The following is a 22,968-nucleotide window of genomic DNA, read 5'->3' on the forward strand; positions in this document are numbered from 1 at the left end:
CTTAGGGATATGGAGTTCATCCCCAGTCTAAGCATACGAAGTTCATTCCCAGTCTAAGATCAGACTGGATTGAGGGTTGCGACAGCACGCAGGGGGGACCGGGTCGATCCCCGGCTTGCGCATTCTGCCTCTCCGGTCGGCTGAGCGCCCGCACGCCCATTTCGTGGGTTGGCTTAGGCATAGGGGGTTCATTCCAAGTCTAAGCCCCAGTCGAACCGAGGGTTGTGGCAGCGGGATCGACAACACACAGAGGGGGATCGGACAGATCCTCGGCTTGTGCATTATGCCTCTCCAGCCAGCTCAGCGCCCGTACGCTTATTTCATGGGTTGACTTAGGCATACGGAGTTCATTCCCAGCCTAAGATTGGGCCAGACTGAGGGTTGCGGTAGCAGGATTGACAGCACGTAGGGGGGATCGGGTCGGTCCCCGGCTTGCGCATTCTGCCTTTCCGGTCGGCTGAGCACCTGCACGCTCATTTTGTGGGTTGGCTTAGGCATACAAAGTTCATTCCATGTCTAAGCATATGGAGTTCATTCCCGATCTAAGAGTTTGAGCCACGGTGCACATGCTGGGCTCAGGCATGTGCTGGTGCCACATTTTTTTCGCCTGGGGCACCATCGTCGAAGCATCGTCGGAGAGCCTAACCGGTGACATTGGGGGTTTCGACGATTGGGGGGGCCGGGGGTTATGCACACATGATGTGCGATGGGTGCTAGTACTTGTTCCTTATATTGGCCCCCTATCCCTCATCAAACCTCGAGAACTCACACCCCCTTACAGAGCATTTGAGATTTTATAGGTTTGCTGCCAGTAGCCATTAAAGTGTCCGAAATGGGGACACTTTCTTCAAACGATCACAAAATCTTCTCCACTTCGAGTTTTTAGCTGAATTTGTTTGTGCATGCCAACAATAATACAAGGATCAGCTCTACCAAATTTGGGGACAAAACGCTTTCTAAAAAGATTTTAAAAATTCCCGAACCATAAAAACTTTCGAAAATCATGAAAAATAGAAAACGGGTCGTCTTGCCATGAAACTTCACATGAAGGTGTAGGGGACCATTGTTTGAATTTACAAGCCATAAAAATGGCATTGGTATGGCAGAAATTTGAAGAGGTGCTTGAACCCACCTACCACCTGTTCGATCCCCGGCTTACGTATCCTGCCTCTCTGGTCGGCTGAGCGTCTGCACGCTCATTTCATGGGTTGACTTAGGCATATGGAGTTCATCCCTAGTCTAAGCATACGGAGTTCATTCCCAGTCTAAGATCAGACCGAATCGAAGGTTGCGATAGCAGGATCGATAACACGCAGGGGGACCGGACTGATCCTCAGCTTGCGCATTCTGCCTCTCCGGTCGGTTGAGCACCCGTACGTCCGTTTCATGGGTTAGCTTAGGCATAGGGAGTTCATTCCATGTCTAAGCCCTAACCGGACCGAGGGTTGTGGTAGTAGGACCGGCAGCACGTAAAGGGGGATCGGGTCGATCCCAGACTTGCGCATTTGCCTCTCTGACCGGCTCAGCAACCGAACGCTCGTTTCGTGGGTTGACTTAGGCATACGGAGTTCATTCCCAGTCTAAGATCGGATCGGACCGAGGGTTGCGGCAGCAGGAACGACAGCATGTAGGGGGGGTCGGGCCGGTCCCCAGTTTGCGCATTCTGCCTCTCCGACAGGCTGAGCGCCCGCACGCTCGTTTCATGGGTTGGCTTAGGCATACGGAGTTTATTCCATGTCTAAGCATACGAAGCTCATTCCCAGTCTAAGATTGGATCGGATCAAGTGTTGTGACAGCAGGACCAGTAGCAGGATCGACAGCACGCAGGAGGGACTGGGCCGATCCCCAGCTTATGCATTCTACCTCTCCGGTCAGCTGAGCACCCACACGCTCGTTTCGTGGGTTGACTTAGGCATACAGAGTTCATCTTCAGTCTAAGCGTACAGAATTCATTCCCAGTCTTAGATCTAACCGGACCGAGGGTTGCAACAGCAGGATCGGCAGCACGCAGGGGGGAATCGAGTCGATCCCCAGCTTACGCATTCTGCCTCTCCGACCGGCTAAGCGCTCACACGCCTGTTTTATGGGTTGACTTAGGCATAGGGAGTTCATTCCATGTCTAAGCCCCAGTAGGATCGAGGGTTGTGGTAGTGGGACCGACGGCACGCAGAGGGGGATCGGGTCGATCCTCGGCTTGCACATTATGCCTCTACGATCGGCTTAGCACCCGTACGCTTGTTTCGTGGGTTGACTTAGGCATACAGAGTTCATTTCTAGTCTAAGATCAGACTAGAGTGAGGGTTGCGATAGTAGGATCGATAGCACGTAGGGTGGGACTAGGCCGATCCTCGGCTTGTGCATTTCGTCTCTCGATCGACTAAGCGCCCGCACGCTCATTTCGTGGGTTGGCTTAGGCATACGGAGTTCATTCCATGTCTAAGCATATGGAGTTCATTTCCAGTGTAAGATCTGACCGGATCGAGGGTTGCGACAGCAGGATCGATAGCATGCAGGGGAGGACCAGGCCGATCACTAGCTTCTGTATTCTGCCTCTCCGGTTGGCTGAGCGCCCACACACTCGTTTCATGGGTTAGCTTAGGCATACGGTGTTCATTCCATGTCTAATCCCCAGCCAGACCGAGGGTTATGGAAACAGGATCGATAGCAGGATCGGCAGCACGCAGAGGGGGATCGGGCTGATCCTCAGCTTGCACATTATACCTCTTCGATCGGCCTATCTGGTTGGCTGAGCACCCGCACGCTCGTTTCATGGGTTGACTTAGGCATACAGAGTTCATCCCTAGTCTAAGCATACAGAGTTCATTCCCAGTCTAAGATTAGACTGGACCGAGGGTTGCAGTAGCAAGATCGACAGCACGCAGGGGGGACCAGGCGGTCCCCAGCTTGCGCATTCTGCCTCTCCGGATGGCTGAGTGCCCGCACACCCATTTTATGGGTTGGCTTAGGCATAGGGAGTTCATTCCATGTCTAAGCCCCAACCGGATCGAGGGTTGTGGTAGCGGGACCGACAGCACGCAGAGGAGGACCGGTCTGATCCTCGGCTTGCGCATTATGCCTCTCTAAACGCACGTTTCGTGGGTTGACTTAGGCATACGGAGTTCATTCCCAATCTAAGATCAGACCGGATCGGGGGTTGCGGTAGCAGGATCGACAGTACGTAGGGGGGATCAGGCCGGTCCCCAGCTTGTGCATTCTGCCTCTTCGGTCGGTTGAGCACTCGCACGCTCGTTTAATGGGTTGGCTTAGGCATATGGAGTTCATTCCATGTCTAAGCATATGGAGTTCATTCCCAGTCTAAGATCGGACCGGACCGATCCTCGGCTTGCGCATTCAAGAACTCACACCCCCTTAAAGAGCATTTGAGATTTTATAGGTTTACTGCCAGTAGCCATTAAAGTGTCTGAAATGGGGACACTTTTTTCAAACGGTCACAAAATCTTGTCCACTTCGTGTTTTTAGCTGAATTTTTTTTTGCATGCCAACAAAAATACAAGGATCAGTTCTACCAAATTTGGGGACAAAACGCTTTCTAAAAAATTTTTTAAAAATCCCGAACGGCAAAAAGTTTTAAAAATCATGAAAAATAGAAAACCAGTTGTCTTGCCACGAAACTTCACATGAAGGCTTAGGGGACCATTGTATGAATTTACAAGCCATAAAAATGGCATTGGCATGGCAGAAATATGAAGATGTGCTTGAACCCACCTACCACCCGTTCAATCCTCGGCTTGCACATCCTACCTCTCTGGTCGACTGAGCGTCTACACGCTCGTTTCATCGGTCAACTTAGGCATGCGTTGTTCATCCCCAGTCTAAGCATACAAAGTTCATTCCCAGTCTAAGATTGGATCGGACCGAGGGTTGCGGCAGCAGGATCGACGGCTCGCAGGGGGACCGAGCCAATCTTCGGCTTGCGCATTCTGCCTCTCGGCCGACTGAGTACCCGCACGCCCGTTTTGTGGTTTGGCTTAGGCATAGGGAATTCATTCCATGTCTAAGCCCCAGTCAGACCGAGGGTTATGGTAGCAGGACCGATAGCACGCAGAGGTGGACCGGGCCGATCCCCGTCTTGCGTATTATGCCTCTACGGCCGGCTCAGCACCCGAACGCTCGTTTCGTGGGTTGACTTAGGCATACGAAGTTCATTCCCAGTCTATGATCAGCCAGACCGCGGGTTGTGGCAGCAGGATCGATAGCACGTATGGGGGACCGGGTCAATCCCCGACTTGCGCATTCTACCTCTCAGGCCGACTGAGCGCCTGCATGTCCGTTTCGTGGGTTGGCTTAGGCATAAGGAGTTCATTCCAAGTCTAAGCCCTAGTCGGACCGAGGATTGTGGCAGTGGGACCGGTAGCACGAAGGGGGGGATTGGTCCGATGCCCAGCTTACACATTCTGCCACCCTGGTCGACCTCTCCAGCCGGTTGAGCGCCCGCACGCTCATTTCGTGGGTTGACTTAGGCATACGGAGTTCATCCCCAGTCTAAGCATACGGAGTTCATCCCCAATCTAAGATCGGATCAGATCGAGGGTTACGGTAGCAGGATCGACAGTACGCAGGGGGGACCGAGCCGATCCCCAGCTTACGCATTATACCTCTCCGACCGACTGAGCGCCCGCACGTCCGTTTCGTGGGTTGGCTTAGGCATAGGGAGTTCATTCCATGTCTAAGCCCCAGCCGGAATGAGGGTTGTGGCAGCAGGACCAGCGGTACGTAGAGGGGGACCTGGCTGATCCCCGGTTTGTGCATTCTGCCTCTCCGGCCTGCTGAGCGCCCGTACGCTCATTTCATGGGTTGGCTTAGGAATATGGCGTTCATTCCATGTCTAAGCATATAGAGTTCATTCCCGGTCTAAGAGTTTGAGCCATGGAGCACATGCTAGGCTCGGGCATGTGCTGGTGCCACATTTTTTTCGTCCGGGGCACCATCGTCGGAGCATCCCCGGAGAGCCTAACAGGAGGCACTGGGGTTTTGATGATTGGGGGGCCGGGGGGATGTGCGCACATGATGTGCGATTGGTGCTGGTACTTGGCCCTTATATAGGCCCCCTATTCCTCATCAAACCTTGAGAACTCACACCCCCTTAAAGAGCATTAGAGATTTTATAGGTTTGCTGCGAGTAGCCATTAAAGTGTCTGAAATGGGGACACTTTTTTCAAATGATCACAAAATCTTCTCCACTTCGAGTTTTTAGCTGAAGTTTTTTATGCATGCCAACAAAAATAAAAGGATCACCTCCACCAAATTTGGGCACAAAACACTTTCTAAAAAAATTTTAAAAAATCCCGAACCGTAAAAAGTTTCGACAATCATGAAAAATAGAAAATGGGTCGTCTTGCCACGAAACTTCACATGAAGGCTTAGGGGACCATTGTATGAATTTACAAGCCATAAAAATGGCATTGGCATGGCAGAAATATGAAGATGTGCTTGAACCCACCTACCACCCGTTCGATCCCCGGCTTGTGCATCCTGCCTCTCTGGTCGGTTGAGCGTCCGTATGCTCATTTCGTGGGTTGACTTAGGCCTACGGAGTTCATCCCCAGTCTAAGCATATGGAGTTCATTCCCAGTCTAAGATCGGACCGGACCGAGGGTTACGACAGCACGCAGGGGGGATCGGACCGATCCCCAGCTTGCCCATTCTGCCTCTCTAGCCGGTTGGGTGCCCTCACGCCCGTTTCGTGGGTTGGCTTAGGCATAGGGAGTTCATTCCATGTCTAACCCCCAGTCGGACCAAGGGTTGTGGCAGTAGGATCGGTAGCACATAGAGCGGGATCAGGTCGATCCCTGGCTTACGCATTAAGCCTCTCCGACCGGCTCAGCCCCCGATCACTCGTTTCATGGGTTGACTTAAGCATACAGAGTTCATTCCCATTCTAAGATCGGACTAGATCGAGGTTTGTGGTAGTAGGATTGACAGCACGGAGGGGGGACGGGGTCGGTATCTAGCTTGCACATTCTGCCTCTCCGCTCGTTTCGTGGGTTGGCTTAGGCATACGGAGTTCATTCCATGTCTAAGCATACGGAGTTCATTCCCACTCTAAGATCAGACCGAACCGAGGGTTACGGTAGTAGGACCAACAGTAGGATCGGCAGCACGCAGGGGGACCAGCCTGATTCCCGACTTGTGCATTCTGCCTCCCCGACCGGCCTCTCTAGTCGGTTGAGCGCCCGCACGCTTGTTTCATGGGTTAACTTAGACATACGGAGTTCATCCCTAGTCTAAGCATACGGAGTTCATTCCCAGTCTAAGATTGGATCGGATCGAGGGTTGCAGCAGTAGGATCGACAGCACGCAGAGGGGACCGGGTCGACCCCCAGCTTTCACATTCTGCCTCTTCGGTCGACTGAGCACCCTCAGGCCCGTTTCGTGGGTTGGCTTAGGCATAGGGAGTTCATTCAATGTCTAAGCCCCAACCAGATGGAGGGTTGTGGTAGCGGGATTGGCAGCACGCAGAGGGGGACTGAGCCAATCCCTGGCTTGTGCATTCTACCTCTCCGGTCGGCTAAGCGCCCGCACGCTCGTTTCGTGGGTTAGCTTAGGCATACGGAGTTCATTCCTTGTCTATGCATACGAAGTTCATTCCCAATCTTAGAGTTTGAGCCACGGTGCACATGCTGGGCTTGGGCATGTGCTGGTGCCGCATTTTTTTCACCCGGGGCACCTCGTCGGAGCATCGCCGGAGAGCCTAACCGGTGGCATTGGGGATTCCGATGATTGGGGGGGCCGGGGGGTGTGCGCATATGATGTGCGATGGGTGCTGGTACTTGGCCCTTATATTGGCCCCCTATCCCTCATCAAACCTCGAGAACTCACACCCCCTTAAAGAGCATTTGAGATTTTATAGGTTGGCTGCCAGTAGCCATTAAAGTGTCTAAAATGGGGAAACTTTTTTCAAACGGTCACAAAATCTTCTCCACTTCGAGTTTTTAGCTGAATTTTTTTGTGCATGCAAAAAAAACTACAAGGATCACCTCTACCAAATTTGGTTACAAAAATCTTTCTAAAAAAATTTTAAAAAATCCTGAACCGTAAAACGTTTCGAAAATCATGAAAAATAAAAAACGGGTCCTCTTGCCACGAAACTTCACATGAAGGCTTAGGGGACCATTGTATGGATTTACAAGCCATAAAAATGGCATTGGCATTGCAGAAATATGAAGATGTGCTTGCACCCACCTACCACCCGTTCGATCCCTGGCTTGCGCGTTCTGCCTCTCCGATCAGCTGAGCGCCCGCATGCTCGTTTCATGGGTTGGCTGAGGCATACGGAGTTCATTCCATGTCTAAGCCCCAGTCAGACAGAAGGTTGTGGTAGCAGGACCGACAGTGGGATCGGCAGCACGCAAAGGGGGACTGGGCTAATCCCCAGCTTGCACATTATGCCTCACCGGCCGGCCTCTCTAGCCGGCTGAGCATCCGTACGCTCGTTTCATGGGTTGACTTAGGCATACGGAGTTCATCCCCAGTCTAAGCATACGGAGTTCATTCTCAGTCTAAGATCGGATAGGACTGAGGGTTACGGTAGCAGGATCGGTAGCACGTAAAGGGGACCGAGCCGATCCCCGACATGCGCATTCTGCCTCTCCAACCGGCTGAGTGCCCGCACACCCGTTTCATGGGTTGGCTTAGGCATAGGGAGTTCATTCCATGCTAAGCCCCAGCCAGACCGAGGGTTGTGGCAGCCAGACCGACTGATCCCCGGCTTGCGTATTATGCCTCTTTGGCCGGCTCAACGCCTGCACGCTCGTTTCATGGGTTGACTTATGCATATAGAGTTTATTTCCAATCTAAGATTAGATCGGACCAAGGGTTACGGTAGCAGGATCGATAGTACCCAGGAGGGACCAAGTCGATCCCCGGCTTACGCATTCTGCCTCTTCGACCGGTTGAGCACCTGCACTCTCGTTTCGTGGGTTTGCTTCGGCATACGGAGTTCATTTCATGTCTAAGCATACGGAGTCATTCCCAGTCTAAGATTTTAAGCCACGGTGCACATGCTGGGCTAGGGCATGTACTGGTGCCGTATTTTTTTTAGTCGGGGCACTATCATCAGAGCATTGTCGGAGAACCTAGCCGGTGGCATTAGGGCTTCCGACGATTGAGGGGCCGGGGGGTGTGCACACATGATGTGCGGTGGATGCTGGTACTTGGCCCTTATATTGGCCCCCTATCCCTCATCAAACCTCGAGAACTCACACCCCCTTAAAGAGCATTTGAGATTTTATAGGTTTGCTGTCAGTAGCTATTAAAGTGTCTGAAATGGGGACACTTTTTTCAAAGGGTTGTATCAGAACATCTAGATCCGGGGATCTATCGCTAGACATTGACTTTTAGGAGTCGCCACCAATCTTTTTTTATCTAGGTGCGATTGGCCACCTATGGAATCTATCTTTTTAGGGAACACCTAAGTTTAAGGGTCCCTAAAAGAATAGGTTCAGGTCTACTAACCAGAACAGGGTTCAGGAGTTCAATTACATGTGAGGAAGGTTATAACACCCTCACAACGCCCATCAAAAGATGGTACCAGCTGAAATTTATGTTATCCAATAAGCCTTAAAATTTTACCAAGTAATTAATTATTAGAAATTATTCTCAATTGACTCTAATACTTTTAGCAAAAAATTGAGAAAATCCCCTTACCTCAAGAGTATGCAAGAAAGACTACTGTTTCACTTGCAGAGACTCCATCGTCGGATTATTTAAAGAAAAAATTGAAATCAAAATCAAAATAAAAAGGAAGGAAAGAATGATTGCAGAGACTCCACGTGCCGCATTTTTTTTGCCCAGGGCACCATCGTCGGAGCATCGCCTGAGAGCCTAACTGGCGGCATTGGGTGTTCCGGTGATTGGGGGGGCTGGGGGGTGTACGCACATGATGTGTGATGGGTTCTGGTACTTGGCCCTTATATTGGCCCCCTATCCCCCATCAAACCTCGAGAACTCACACCCCCTTAAAGAGCATTTGAGATTTTATAGGTTTGCTGTCAGTAGCCATTAAAGTGTCTGAAATGGGGACACTTTTTTCAAACGGTCACAAAATCTTCTCCACTTTGATTTTTTAGCTGAAATTTTTTGTGCACAAATACAGGGATGACCTCTACCAAATTTTGGGACAAAAATCTTTCCAAAAAAATTTTAAAAAATCCTGAACTATAAAAAGTTTGAAAAATCATGAAAAATAGAAAACGGGTCGTCTTGCCACGAAACTTCACATGAAGGCTTAGGGGACCATTGTATGAATTTAGAAGCCATAAAAATGGCATTGGCATGGCAAAAATATGAAGATGTGCTTGAACCCACCTACCACCCGTTCGATCCTCGGCTTGCGAATCCTACCTCTCTGGTCGACTGAGTGTCTGCACGCTCGTTTCGTGGGTTGACTTAGGCATACGGAGTTGATCCCCAGTCTAAGCATATGAACTTCATTTCCAGTCTAAGGCCAGATCGGATCGAGGATTACGGCAGTAGGATCCACAGCACGCAGAGGGGACCGAGCTGATCCCCGGCTTGTGCATTCTGCCTATCCAGTCGGTTGAGCACCCGTACGCCCGTTTCGTGGGTTCGCCTAGGCATAGGGAGTTCATTCCATCTCTAAGCCCCAGTCGGACAGAGGGTTGTGGTAGCGGGACAGGTAGCACGTAGAGGAGGATCAGGCTGATTCTCGACTTGCTCATTATGCCTCTCCGGCCGGTTCAGCACCTGCACGTTCGTTTCTTGGGTTGACTTAGGCATATGGAGTTCATTCCCAGTCTAACATCAGATCAAATCGAGGGTTGCGGTAGCAAGATCGACAGCACGTAGGGAGGGACCGGTCGATCCCCGACTTGCGCATTCTACCTCTCCGGCTGGCTGAGCGCTTGCACGCTCATTTCGTGGGTTGGCTTAGGCATACGGAGTTCATTCCATGTCTAAGCATACGGAGTTCATTCCCAGTCTAAGATTGGATCGGACCGAGGTTTGCAACAGCAGGACCAACAGCACAATTGACATCACGCGGGGGGATCGGGCTGATCCTCGGCTTGCGCATTCTACCTTTTTGGCTGACTAAGCACCCGTACGCTCGTTTCATGGGTTGGCTTAAGCATACAAAGTTCATTCCATGTCTAAGCCCCAGCCAGACCGAGGGTTGTGGCAACAAGACAGACAACGGGATCGGTAGCACTCAGATGGAGATCGGGTTGACCCTCAACTTGCGCATTATACCTCTCCAGTCGGCCTCTTCGACCGGCTGAGCGTCCACATGCTCGTTTCATGGGTTGACTTAAGCATATGGAGTTCATCCCCAGTCTAAGCATACGGAGTTCATTCCCAGTTTAAGATCAGATCGGATAAAGGGTTGCAACAGTAGGATCGACAGCACACAGGGGGATCGGGCTGATCCCTGGCTTAAGTATTCTACCTCTCCGATCGGTTCAGCTCCCACACGCCCATTTCATGGGTTGACTTAGGCATAGGGAGTTCATTCCAAGTCTAAGCCCCAGTCGGACCGAGGGTTGTGGCAGCGAGACCGACAGCACGCAGAGAGGGATCAAGCTGATCCTCGATTTGCGTATTATGTCTCTCCGGCCAGCTCAGTGCCCGAACGCTCATTTCGTGGGTTGACTTAGGCATACGGAGTTCATTCCCAGTCTAAGATCAGACTGGACTGAGGGTTGCGACAGTAGGATCGACAACACGCAGGGGGTGACCGGGCCGATCCTTAACTTACGCATTCTGCCTCTCCAGTCGACTGAGTGCCCGCATGCTCATTTCGTGGGTTGGCTTAGGCATACGGAGTTCATTCCATGTCTAAGGATACAGAGTTCATTCTCAGTCTAAGATCGGACCGGACGGAGGGTTACGGCAGCAGGATCGGTAGCACGCAGGGAGGGATCGAGTTAATCCCTGGCTTGCGTATTCTGCCTCTCCGATCGCCTCTCCGGCCGGTTGAGCGCCCGTACGCTCGTTTTGTGGGTTGACTTAGGCATACAGAGTTCATCCCCAGTCTAAGCATACGGGCTTCATTCCCAGTCTAAGATCGAACCGGACCGAGGGTTGCGATAGCAAGATTGGCAGCACGCAGGGGGGACCGGGCCGATCCTTGGCTTACGCATTCTGCCTCTCCGATCGGCTGAGCGACCGCACGCCCATTTCGTGGGTTGGCTTAGGCATAGGGAGTTCATTCCATGTCTAAGCCCCAGTCAGACCGAGGGTTGTGGCAGTGTGACCGGTAGCATGCAGAGGGGGACCGGGTTGATCCTCGGCTTGTGCATTATACCTCTCCGACTGGCTCAACGCTCGAACACTCGTTTCATGGGTTGACTTAGGCATACGAAGTTCATTCCCAATCTAAGATCAAACCAGACCGAGGGTTGCGACAGCAAGATCGACAACACGTAAGGGGAATCGAGCTAGTCCTCGGCTTGTGCATTCTACCTCTCCGATCGGGTAAATGCCCCTATGCTCATTTCGTGGGTTGGCTTAGGCATACGGAGTTCATTCCATGTTTAAGCCCCAGCCAGACCGAGGGTTGTGGCAGCAGGACCGATAGCGGGATCGATAGCACGCAGAGGGGGACCGGGCTGATCCACGGCTTGCACATTATACCTCTCTGACCGGCCTCTCCGGTCGACTGATCGCCCGCACGCTTTGTTTCATGGGTTGACTTAGGCATACGGAGTTTATTCCCAGTCTAAGCTTACGGAGTTCATTCTCAGTCTAAGATCGGATAGGATCGAGGGTTGCGATAGCAAGATCGGTAGCACGCAGTGGGGACTGAGCCGATCCCCGAATTGCGCATTTTGCCTCTCTGGTCGGCTGAGGGCCCGCACGCCCGTTTCATGGGTTGGCTTAGGCATAGGGAGTTCATTCCATGTCTAAGCCCCATCCAGACCGAGGGTTGTGGCAGCGGGACTGGCAGCACGTAGAGAGGGATCGGGTCCATCCCCAGCTTGCGCATTATGCCTCTCCGGCGAGTCAGCACTCGAACGCTGGTTTCGTGGGATGACTTAGGCATACGGAGTTCATTCCCAGTCTAAGATCGGATTGGACCGAGGGTTGCAGCAGCAGGGCCAGTAGCAGGATCGACAGCACGCAGGGGGGGATCGGGCCGATCCTCAGCTTTTGCATTCTACCTCTCCGGCTAGTTGAGTGCCCGCATGCTCATTTTGTGGGTTGACTTAGGCATACGGAGTTCATCCCCAGTGTAAGCATACGGAGTTCCTTCCCGGTCTATGATCTAACCAGACCGAAGGTTGCGATAGTAGGATCGGCAGCACATAGGGGGGATCGAGCCGATCCTCGGCTTGCGCATTCTGCCTCTTTGGTCGGCTGAGCGCCCGTACGTCCGTTTCGTGGGTTGGCTTAGGCATAGGGAGTTCATTCCAAGTCTAAGGCCAAGCCGGATCGAGGGTTGTGGCATCGGGACCGATAGCACACAGAGGGGGACCGAGCCGATCCCCGACTTGTGCATTCTGCCTCTCTGGCCGGCTTGTGCTGGTGCTGCATTTTTTTCACCCGAGGAACCATCGCCGGAAAGCCTAACCGGCGGCATTGGGGGTTCCGACGATTTGGGGCGCCGGGGGGGTGTGCGCATATGATGTGCGATGGGTGCTGGTGCTTGGCCCTTATATTGGCCCCCTATCCCTCATCAAACCTCGAGAACTCACACCCCCTTAAAGAGCATTTGAGATTTTATAGGTTTGCTGCTAGTAGCCATTAAAGTGTCAGAAATGGGGACACTTTTTTCAAACGGTCACAAAATATTCTACACTTCGAGTGTTTAGCTGAATTTTTTGTGCATTCCAACAAAAATACAAGGATCACCTCTAAAAAAATTTTAAAAAATCTCGAACCGTAAAAAGTTTCGAAAATCATGATAAAGAGAAAATGGGTCGTCTTGCCACGAAATTTCACATTAAGGCTTCAGAGACCATTGTATGAATTTACAAGCCATAAAAATGGCATTGGCATGGCAGAAATATGAAGATGTGCTTGAACCCACCTACCACCCATTCGATCCCCGACTTGCGCATCCTGCCTCTCTGGTCGGCTGAGCGCCCGCACGCTTATTTCGTGGGTTGACTTAGGCATATGGAGTTCATCCCCAGTCTAAGCATACGAAGTTCATTCCCAGTCTAAGATTGGACCAGACCGAGGGTTGCGGCAGCAGGATCGACAGCACGCCGGGGGGACCTGGTCGATCTCGGGCTTGCTCATTCTACCTCTCCGGTCGACTGAGCGCCCGCACGCCCATGTTGTGGCAGCGGGACCGACAGCATGTAGAGGGGGACTAGGTCGATCCCCGGCTTGCGCATTATGCCTCTTCGGTCGGCTCAGCGCCCACACGCTCATTTCATGGGATGACTTAGGCATACGGAGTTCATTCGCAGTCTAAGATCAGGTCGGACCGAGGGTTGTGGCAGCAGGATCGACAGCACGCAAGGTGGGACTGTGCCAACCCCCGACTTACGCATTCTGCCTCTCCGGTGGGCTGAGCGCCCCCACGCTCGTTTCGTGGGTTGGCTTAGGCATACAGAGTTCATTCCATGTCTAAGCTTACGGAGTTGATTCCCAGTCTAAGATTAGACCAGACCAAGGGTTACGGTAGCAGGACCGGTAGCAGGATCTGCAGCACGCAGGGGGGATGGAGTCGATCCTCGGCTTGCGCATTCTGCCTCTCCAACCGGCTGAGCACCCGCACGCTCGTTTCGTGGGTTGGCTTAGGCATACGGAGTTCATTCCATGTCTAAGCCCCATTCAGACCGAGGGTTGTGGCAGCAAGACCGGTAGTGGGATCGGTAGCATGCAGAGGGGGACCAAGCTGATCCTCGGCTTACACATTATGCCTCTTTGGCCGGCCTCTCCGACCGATTGAGCGCTCGTACACTCGTTTTATGGGTTGACTTAAATATACGGAGTTCATCCCCAGTCTAAGCATACGGAGTTCATTCCATGCCCAAGATCGGATTGGATCGAGGGTTGCGGCAGTAGGATCGGTAGCACGTAGGGGGGACCGGGCCGATCCCTGGATTACGCATTATGCCTTTCCGGTCGGTTGAGCACCCGCACGCCCATTTTGTGGGTTGGCTTAGGCATAGGGAGTTCATTCCATGTCTAAGCCCCAGTCGAACCGAGGTTGTGGCAGCGAGATCGGTAGCATGCAAAGGGGGACCGAGCCGATCCCTGGCTTGCGCATTATGCGTCTCCGGTTGGCTCAGTGCTTGAACGCTCGTTTAGTGGGTTGACTTAGGCATACGACGTTCATTCCCAATCTAAGATCAAACCGGACCGAGGGTTGTGGTAGAAGGATTGATAGCACGCAGGGGGGACCAGGCCGGCCCCTGGCTTGCGCATTCTGCCTCTCCGACCGGCTGAGCGCCCGCACGCTCGTTTCGTGGGTTGGCTTAGGCATACGGAGTTCATTCCATGTCTAAGCATATGAAGTTCCTTCCCAGTCTAAGATCTGACCAGACTGAGGGTTGTGGCAGTAGGATCGATAGCACGCAGGGGGGCCAGGCTAATCCTCGACTTGCTCATTTTGCCTTTTCGGTCGGCTGACTGCCCGCACGCTCGTTTCATGGGTTGGCTTAGGCATACGGAGTTCATTCCATGTCTAAGCATAGGAAGTTCATTCCTAGTCTAAGAGTTTGAGCCACGGTGCAGATGCTGGGCTCAGGCATGTGCTGGTGCCACATTTTTTTTGCCCGAGGCACCATCGTCGGAGCATCGTCGGAGAGCCTAACCGGCGGCATTAGGGGTTTCGGCAATTGGGGGGCAGGGGGTGTGTGCACATGATGTGAGATGAGTGCTGGTACTTGGCCCTTATATTGACCCCCTATCCCTCATCAAACCTTGAGAACTTAGACCCCCTTAAAGAGCATTTGAGATTTTATAGTTTTGCTGCCAGCAGCCATTAAAGTGTCTAAAATGGGGACCCTTTTTTCAAACAGTCACAAAATCTTCTCCACTTCGAGTTTTTAGCTGAATATTTTTTTGCATGCCAACAAAAATACAAGGATCACTTCTACCAGTTTTGGGGACAAAACTCTTTGTAAAAAAATTTAAAAAAATCCTGAATCGCAAAAAGTTTCAAAAATCATGAAAAATAGAAAACGGGTCGTCTTGCCACGAAACATCACATGAAGGTGTAGGGGACCATTTTATGAATTTACAAGCCATAAAAAAGGCATTGGCACGATAGAAATATGAAGATGTGATTGAACCCACCTACCACCCGTTCGATCCCCGGCTTGCGCATCCTGCCTCTTTGGTCGGCTGAGCGTCTGCACGTTCGTTTCATGGGCTGACTTAGAAATATGGAGTTCATCCCCAGTCTAAGCATACAGAGTTCATTCCTAGTCTAAGATCAGATCGGACCGAGGGTTGCGATAGCAGGATCGATAGCACGCAAGGGGGACTAGGCCGATCCCCGGCTTACGCATTCTGCCTCTCCGGTCAGCTAAGCACCCGCACGCCCATTTCATGGGTTGGCTTTGGCATAGGGAGTTCATTCCATGTCTAAGCCCTAGTCGAACCGAGGGTTGTGGTAGCGGGACCGACAGCACACAGAAGGGGATCGGGCTAAACCCCGACTTGCGTATTATGCCTCTCTGGTCAAGTCAGTGCCCACACGCTCGTTTCGTGGGATGACTTAGGCATACGGAGTTCATTCCCAGTCTAAGATTGGATCAGACTGAGGGTTGCAGTAGCAGGATCGACAGCATGCAAGGGGGGACCGGGCCAGTCCCTGGCTTGCGCATTCTACCTCTCCGATCTGCTGAGTGCCCGCATGCTCATTTTATGGGTTGGCTTAGCCATACGGAGTTCATTCCATGTCAAGCATACGAAGTTCATTCCCAGTCTAAGATCGAATCGGATCGAGGGTTGTGCCAGTAGGACCAACAGTACGATTGGTAGCACGCAGGGGGGACTAGGTCGATCCTCGGCTTGTGCATTTTGCCTCTCCGACCGGCTGAGCACCCGCACACTCGTTTCATGGGTTAGCTTAGGCATATGGAGTTCATTCCATGCCTAAGCCCTGGCATATAGGTTGTGGTAGCTGGATCAGCAGCACACAGAGGGGGACCGGATTGATCCCCGACATGCACATTATGCCTTTCCGATCGGCTAAGCGCCCGTACATTCATTTCGTGGGTTGACTTAGGCATACGGAGTTCATCCCCAGTCTAAGCATACAGAGTTCATTCCTAGTCTAAGATCAGACCGGACCGAGGGTTACAGCAGCAGGATCGACAGCACATAGGGGGGGATTGGGTCGATCCCCGACTTATGCATTCTGCCTCTCCGACCGATTGAGCGCCCGCATGCCCATTTCGTGGGTTAGCTTAGGCATAGGGAGATCATTCCATGTCTAAGCCCCAGTCGGATCGAGGGTTGTGGTAACGAGACTGGCAGCACACAAAGGGGAATCAGGTCGATCCCTAACTTGCGCATTCTACCTCTCTGGCCTGTTGAGCGCCCGCACGCTCATTTCGTGGGTTGGCCTAGGCATACGAAGGTCATTCCATGTCTAAGCCCATGTTGGATCGAGGGTTGTGGCAGCAGGACTGGCAGCGGGATCGATAGCATGCAGAGGGGGACCAGGCTGATCCCTGGCTTACACATTATGCCTCTCCGGCCTACTTATTCGGCCGACTCAGTGCCCGCACGCTCGTTTCGTGGGTTGACTTAGGCATACGGAGTTCATCCCCAGTCTAAGCATACGGAGTTCATTCCTAGTCTAAGATCAGACCAGACCGAGGGTTGTGGCAGTAGGATCGGCAGCATGCATGGGAGACCGAGCCGATCCCTGACTTGCGCATTTTGCCTCTCTGGCCGGCTCAACGCCCGAACGTTCGTTTCATGGGTTGACGTAGGCATACGGAGTTCATTCCCAGTCTAAGATCAGATCGGACTGATGGTTGTGGCAGCAAGATCGACAGCACTAGGGGGGATCGGACCGATCCCCGACTTACGCATTCTGCCTCTCCGGCCGATTGAGCACCCGTACGCTCATTTCGTGGGTTGGCTTAGGCATACAGAGTTCATTCCATGTCTAAGATCGGACAGGATCGAGGGTTGCGGTAGTAGGACCAGCAGCAGGATTGGGACCACATAGAGGGGATCGTGTCGATCCCCATCTTATGCATTCTGCCTCTCCGGCCAGCCTCTCCGATCGACTGATCGCCCGCACGCTCGTTTCATGGGTTGACTTAGGCATACGGAGTTCATTCCCAGTCTAAGATGAAACTGGACTGAGGGTTACGGCAGCAGGATCGGTAGCTCGCAAGGGGGACCAGTCGATCCGTAACTTGCACATTCTGCCTCTCCGACCGGTAGAGTGCCCGCACACCCGTTTTGTGGGTTGGCTTAGGCATAGGGTGTTCATTCCATGTCTAAGCCCCAGCCAGACCGAGGGTTATGGCAGCGAGATCGGCAGCACGCAGAGGGGGATCGAGCCGATCCTCGGCTTGCACATTATGCCTCTCCGACCAGCTCAGCGCCCGAACGCTCGTTTCCTAGGTTGACTTAGGCATACAGAGTTCATTTCCAATCTAAGTTTAGATCGAACCGAGGGTTACGGCAGTAGGATCGACAGCACGTAGGAAGGGATTGGGTCGGTCCCCGGCATGTGCATTCTGCCTCCCGACCGACTGAGCGCCCGCACGCTCGTTTCGTGGGTTGGCTTAGGCATACGGAGTTCATTCCATGTCTAAGCCCCAGTTAGACCGAGGGTTGTGGAAGTAGGACCGGCAACGGGATCAACAGCACGTCGAGGGGGACCAGGTTGATCACCGGCTTGCGCATTATGCCACTTCGATCGGCTAAGTGCCCGTATGCTCGTTTCATGGGTTGACTTACGCATACGGAGCTCATGCAGAATCTAACCATATTGAGTTCATTCTCAGTCTAAGATCGGATCGAACCAAGGGTTACAGCAGCAGGATCGACAGCACGCATGGGGGTCGGGCCGATCCCCAGCTTCCGCATTCTGCTTCTCCGGTCGACTGAGCGCCCATACGCTCGTCTTGTGGGTTGGCTTAGGCATACGAGGTTCATTCCATGTCTAAGCCCCAGTCGGATCGAGGGTTATGGCAGTGGGACCGGCAGCACGTAGAGGGGGATCGGGCCGATCCCCGGCTTGCACATTATGCCTTTTCGGCCAGCTCAGCGCCCGTACGCCCTTTTTGTGGGTTGGCTTAGGCATAGGGAGTTCATTCCATGTCTAAGCCCCAGCCGGACCGAGGGTTGTGCCAGCAGGACCGACGGAACGCAGAGGGGGACCAGGCCGTTCCCTGGCTTGCGCATTATGCCTCTTCGGTCGACTCAGCACTCGCACGCTCGTTTCGTGGGTTGACTTATGCATATGGAGTTCATTCCCAGTCTAAGATCGGACTGGACTGAGGGTTGTGGTAGCAATATCAACAGCACGCAGGGGGGACCGAGTCGATCCCCGGCTTGCGCATTCTGCCTCTCCGACCGGCTGAGCACCTGCACGCTCGTTTCGCGGGTTGGCTTAGGCATACGGAGTTCATTCCATGTCTAAGCATACAAAATTCATTCCCAGTCTAAGATTTTGAGCCATGGTGCACATGCTGGGCTCGAGCATGTGCTGGTGCCACATTTTTTTCACCCGGGGCACCATTGTCGAAGCATCACCGGAGAGCCTAACCGATGGTATTGAGGGTTCCGACGATTGGGGGGGCCGGGGGGTGTGCGCACATGATGTGTGATGGGTGCTGGTACTTGGCCCTTATATTTGCCCCCTAACCCTCATCAAACCTCAAGAACTCACACCCCCTCAAAGAGCATTTGAGATGTTATAGGTTTGCTGCCAGTAGCCATTAAAGTGTTTGAAATGGGGACACTTTTTTCAAATGGTCACAAAATCTTCTCCACTTTGAGTTTTTAGCTGAATAGTTTTGTGTATGCCAACAAAAATACAGGGGTCACCTCTACCAAATTTGGGGACAAAACTCTTTCTAAAAAAATTTTAAAAAATCTTGAACCGTAAAAAGTTTCAAAAATCGTGAAAAATAGAAAACGGGTCGTCTTGCCACGAAACTTCACATGAAGGCTTAAGGGACCATTGTATAAATTTACACACCATAAAAATGGCATTGGCATTGCAAAAATATGAAGATGTGCTTGAACCCACCTATCACCCGTTCGATCCTCGGCTTATGCATCAGCCTCTCTGGTCGGCTGAGTGCCCGCACGCTCATTTCGTGGGTTGACTTAGGCATACGGAGTTCATCCTCAGTCTAAGCATAAGGAGTTCATTCCAGTCTAAGATCGGACCAGACCAAGGGTTACGGTTGCAGTATCGACAGCACACAGAGGGGATCGGGTCGATCCTCGACTTGCGCATTCTGCCTCTCTGGTCGACTGAGCACCCGCACGCCCGTTTCATGGGTTGGCTTAGGCATAGGGAGTTCATTCCATGTCTAAGTCCCAACCGGATCGAGGGCTATGGCAGTGAGACCGGTAGCACGCAGAGAGGGATCGGGCCGATCCCCGGCTTGCACATTATGCCTCTCCAATCAGCTCAGCTCCCACACGCAAGTTTCATGGGTCGACTTAGGCATACGGAGCTCATTCCCAGTCTAAGATCAGACCAGACTGAGGGTTGCGGTAGTAGGATCGACAGCACGGAGGGGGGACCGGGCTGATCCCCGGCTTGTGCATTCTGCCTCTCCAGCCGACTGAGCTCTCACACGTTCGTTTCGTGGGCTGGCTTAGGCAGACGGAGTTCATTCCATGTTTAAGCATACGGAGTTCATTCCCAGTCTAAGATCGGACCGAATCGAGGGTTGCAATAGCGGGACCAGTAACAGGATCGACAGCACGGAGGGGGGATTGGGTCGATCCCCCGCTTGCGCATTCTGTCTCTCTGGTTGACTGAGCGCCCGCACATTCGTTTCATGGGTTGGCTTAGGTATACGGAGGTCATTCCATGTCTAAGCCCCAGTCGGACCGAGGGTTGTGGCAGCAGGACCGACAGCGGGATCGGCAGTGCGCAGAGAGGGACCAGGTTGATCCCTGGCTTACGCATTATGCCTCTCCGACCAGCTGAGCGCCCGTACGCTCGTTTCGTTGGTTTACTTAGGCATACGGAGTTCATCCCCAGTCTAAGCATATGGAGTTCATCCCCAGTCTAAGCATACGAAGTTCATTTCCAGTCTAAGATCAGACCAGAACGAGGGTGGTGACAGCAGGATCGATAGCACGCAGGAAGGACCAAGCCGATCCCCGACTTGCGCATTCTGCCGCTCCGATCGGCTGAGCGCCCGTACGCCTGTTTCATGGGTTGGCTTAGTCATAGGGAGTTCATTCCATGTCTAAGCCCCAGCCGGACCGAGGGTTGTGGCAGTGGTACCGACAACACGCAGAGGGGGACAGGTCGATCCCAAGTTTGCGCATTATGCCTCTTCGACCAGCTCAGTGCCCGTACGCTCATTTTGTGGGTTGACTTATGCATACGGAGTTCATTCCTAGTCTAAGATCAGACTGGTCCGAGTGTTGCGGCAGCAGGATCGATAGGACGCAAGAGGGGACCGGGCTAATCCCCAGCTTGTGCATTCTGCCTCTCCGACCGGCTGAGCACCCGCATGCCCGTTTCATGGGTTGGCTTAGGCATAGGGAGATCATTCCATGTCTAAGCCCCAGTCGGACCGAGGGTTGTTGTAGCGGGATCGGCAGCACACAGAGGGGGATCAGACCGATCCCCGACTTGTGCATTCTGCCTTTCTGGTCGACTGAGGGCCCGCACGTTCGTTTCGTGGGTTGGCTTAGGCATACGGAGGTCATTCCATGTCTAAGCCCCAGTCGGATCGAGGGTTGTGGCAGTAGGAATGGCAGGATCGGTAGCATGTAGAGGGGGTCAGGCTGATCCCCGGCTTATGCATTATGCCTCTTCGGTCGGCCTATCTGGCCAACTGAGCACCAGCACACTCGTTTCGTGGGTTGACTTAGGCATACGGAGTTCATCCTCAGTCTAAGCATATGGAGTTCATTCCTAGTCTAAGATCGAACCAGACTGAGGGTTGCGATAGTAGGATCGGTAGCACGCAGGGGGGATCGGGTCGATCCCCGGCTTGCGCATTATACCTCTCCGGTCAGCTCAACGCCCGAACGCTCGTTCCATGGGTTGACTTAGGCATACTGAGTTCATTCTGAGTCTAAGATTGGACCAGATCGAGGGTTATGGCAGAAAGATCGGTAGCACGCAGGGAGGGACCGGATCGGTCCTCGGCTTGTGCATTCTGCCTCTACGGCCGGCTGAGTGCCCGTACGCTCGTTTTGTGGGTTGGTTTAGGCATATAGAGTTCATTCCATATCTAAGCATACGGAGTTCATTCCCAATCTAAAATCAGACAAGATCGATTGTTGTGGTAGCAGGACTAGCAACAGGATCGAGAGCACGCAGGGGGGATCGGGTCGATCCTCGACTTGCACATTCTGCCTCTCCGACCGGCCTCTCCGATCGGCTGAGCGCCCGCATGCTCGTTTCGTGGGTTGACTTAGGCATACGAAGTTCATCCCTAGTCTAAGCATATGGAGTTCATTCCCAGTCTAAGATCAAACCGGACTGAGGGTTACGACAGCAGGATCGGCAGCACGCAAGGGGACCGGGCCAATCCCCGGCTTGCACATTCTGCCTTTCTGACCGGTAGAGTGCCCGCACGCTTGTTTCGTGGGTTGGCTTAGGCATAGGGATTTCATTCCTTGTCTAAGCCCCAGTCGAATCGACGGTTGTGGCAGCGAGACCGGTAGAACGCAGAGGGGGACAAGATCGATCCTCGGCTTGCACATTATGCCTCTCCGGCTGACTCAACGCCCGAATGCTCGTTTCATAGGATGACTTAGGCATACGAAGTTCATTTCCAGTCTAAGATCAGACCAAATTGAGGGTTGCGGTAGCAGGATCGACAGCACGTAGGGGGGATCGGGTCGGTCCCCAACATGCCCATTCTGTCTCTCCGGTCGACTGAGCACCCGCACGCTCGTTTCGTGGGTTGGCTTAGGCATACGGAGTTCATTCCATGTCTAAGCCCCAGTCGGATAGAGGGTTATGGCAGCAGGACCGACAGCGGGATCGACAGCACATCGAGGGGGACCAGGCTGATCCCCGGCTTGCGCATTCTACCTCTCCAGCCGACTGAGCTCCCGCATGCTCATTTTATGGGTTGGCTTAGGCATACGGAGTTCATTCCCTGTTTAAGCATACGGAGTTCATTCCCAGTCTAAGATCGGACCGAATCGAGGGTTACGGTAGCAGGACCAGTAACAGGATCGGTAGCACGGAGGGGGGGACCGAGCCGATCCCCGGCTTGCGTATTCTGCCTCTCCGACCGACTAAGCGCCCGCACGCCTGTTTCATGGGTTGGCTTAGGCATAGGGAGTTCATTCCATGTCTAAACCCCAGCTGGACCGAGGGTTGTGGTAGCAAGACCGACAGCACGCAAAGGGGGATCGGGCCGATCCTCGGCTTACGCATTATGCCTCTTCGATCGGCTCAGCGCCCGAACGCTCGTTTCTTGGTTGACTTATGCATACAGAGTTCATTGCCAGTCTAAGATCAGATCGGACCGAGGGTTACGGTAGTAGGGTCGACAACATGCAGGATGGACCGGGTCGATCCTCGATTTGCGCATTCTACCTCTTCGGCTGGCTGAGCGCCCGTACACTCGTTTCATGGCTTGGCTTAGGCATACGGAGTTCATTCCATGTCTAAGCATACGGAGTTCATTCCCGATCTAGGATTTTGACCCACAGTGCACATGTTGGGCTCGGGCATGTGCTGGTGCCGTATTTTTTTCGCCCGAGGCACCATCGTCGGAGCATCGTCGGAGAACCTAACCGGCGGTATTGGGGGCCCGACGATTAGGGGGCCAACTGGTGTGCGCACATGATGTCCGATGGGGGCTGGTACTTGACCCTTATATTGGCCCCTATCCC

This window comes from Durio zibethinus, chromosome 3 (assembly GCF_047325235.1).
Source record: "Durio zibethinus cultivar Kanyao isolate XHJ-2024 chromosome 3, ASM4732523v1, whole genome shotgun sequence".
Taxonomy (NCBI): Eukaryota; Viridiplantae; Streptophyta; class Magnoliopsida; order Malvales; family Malvaceae; genus Durio; species Durio zibethinus.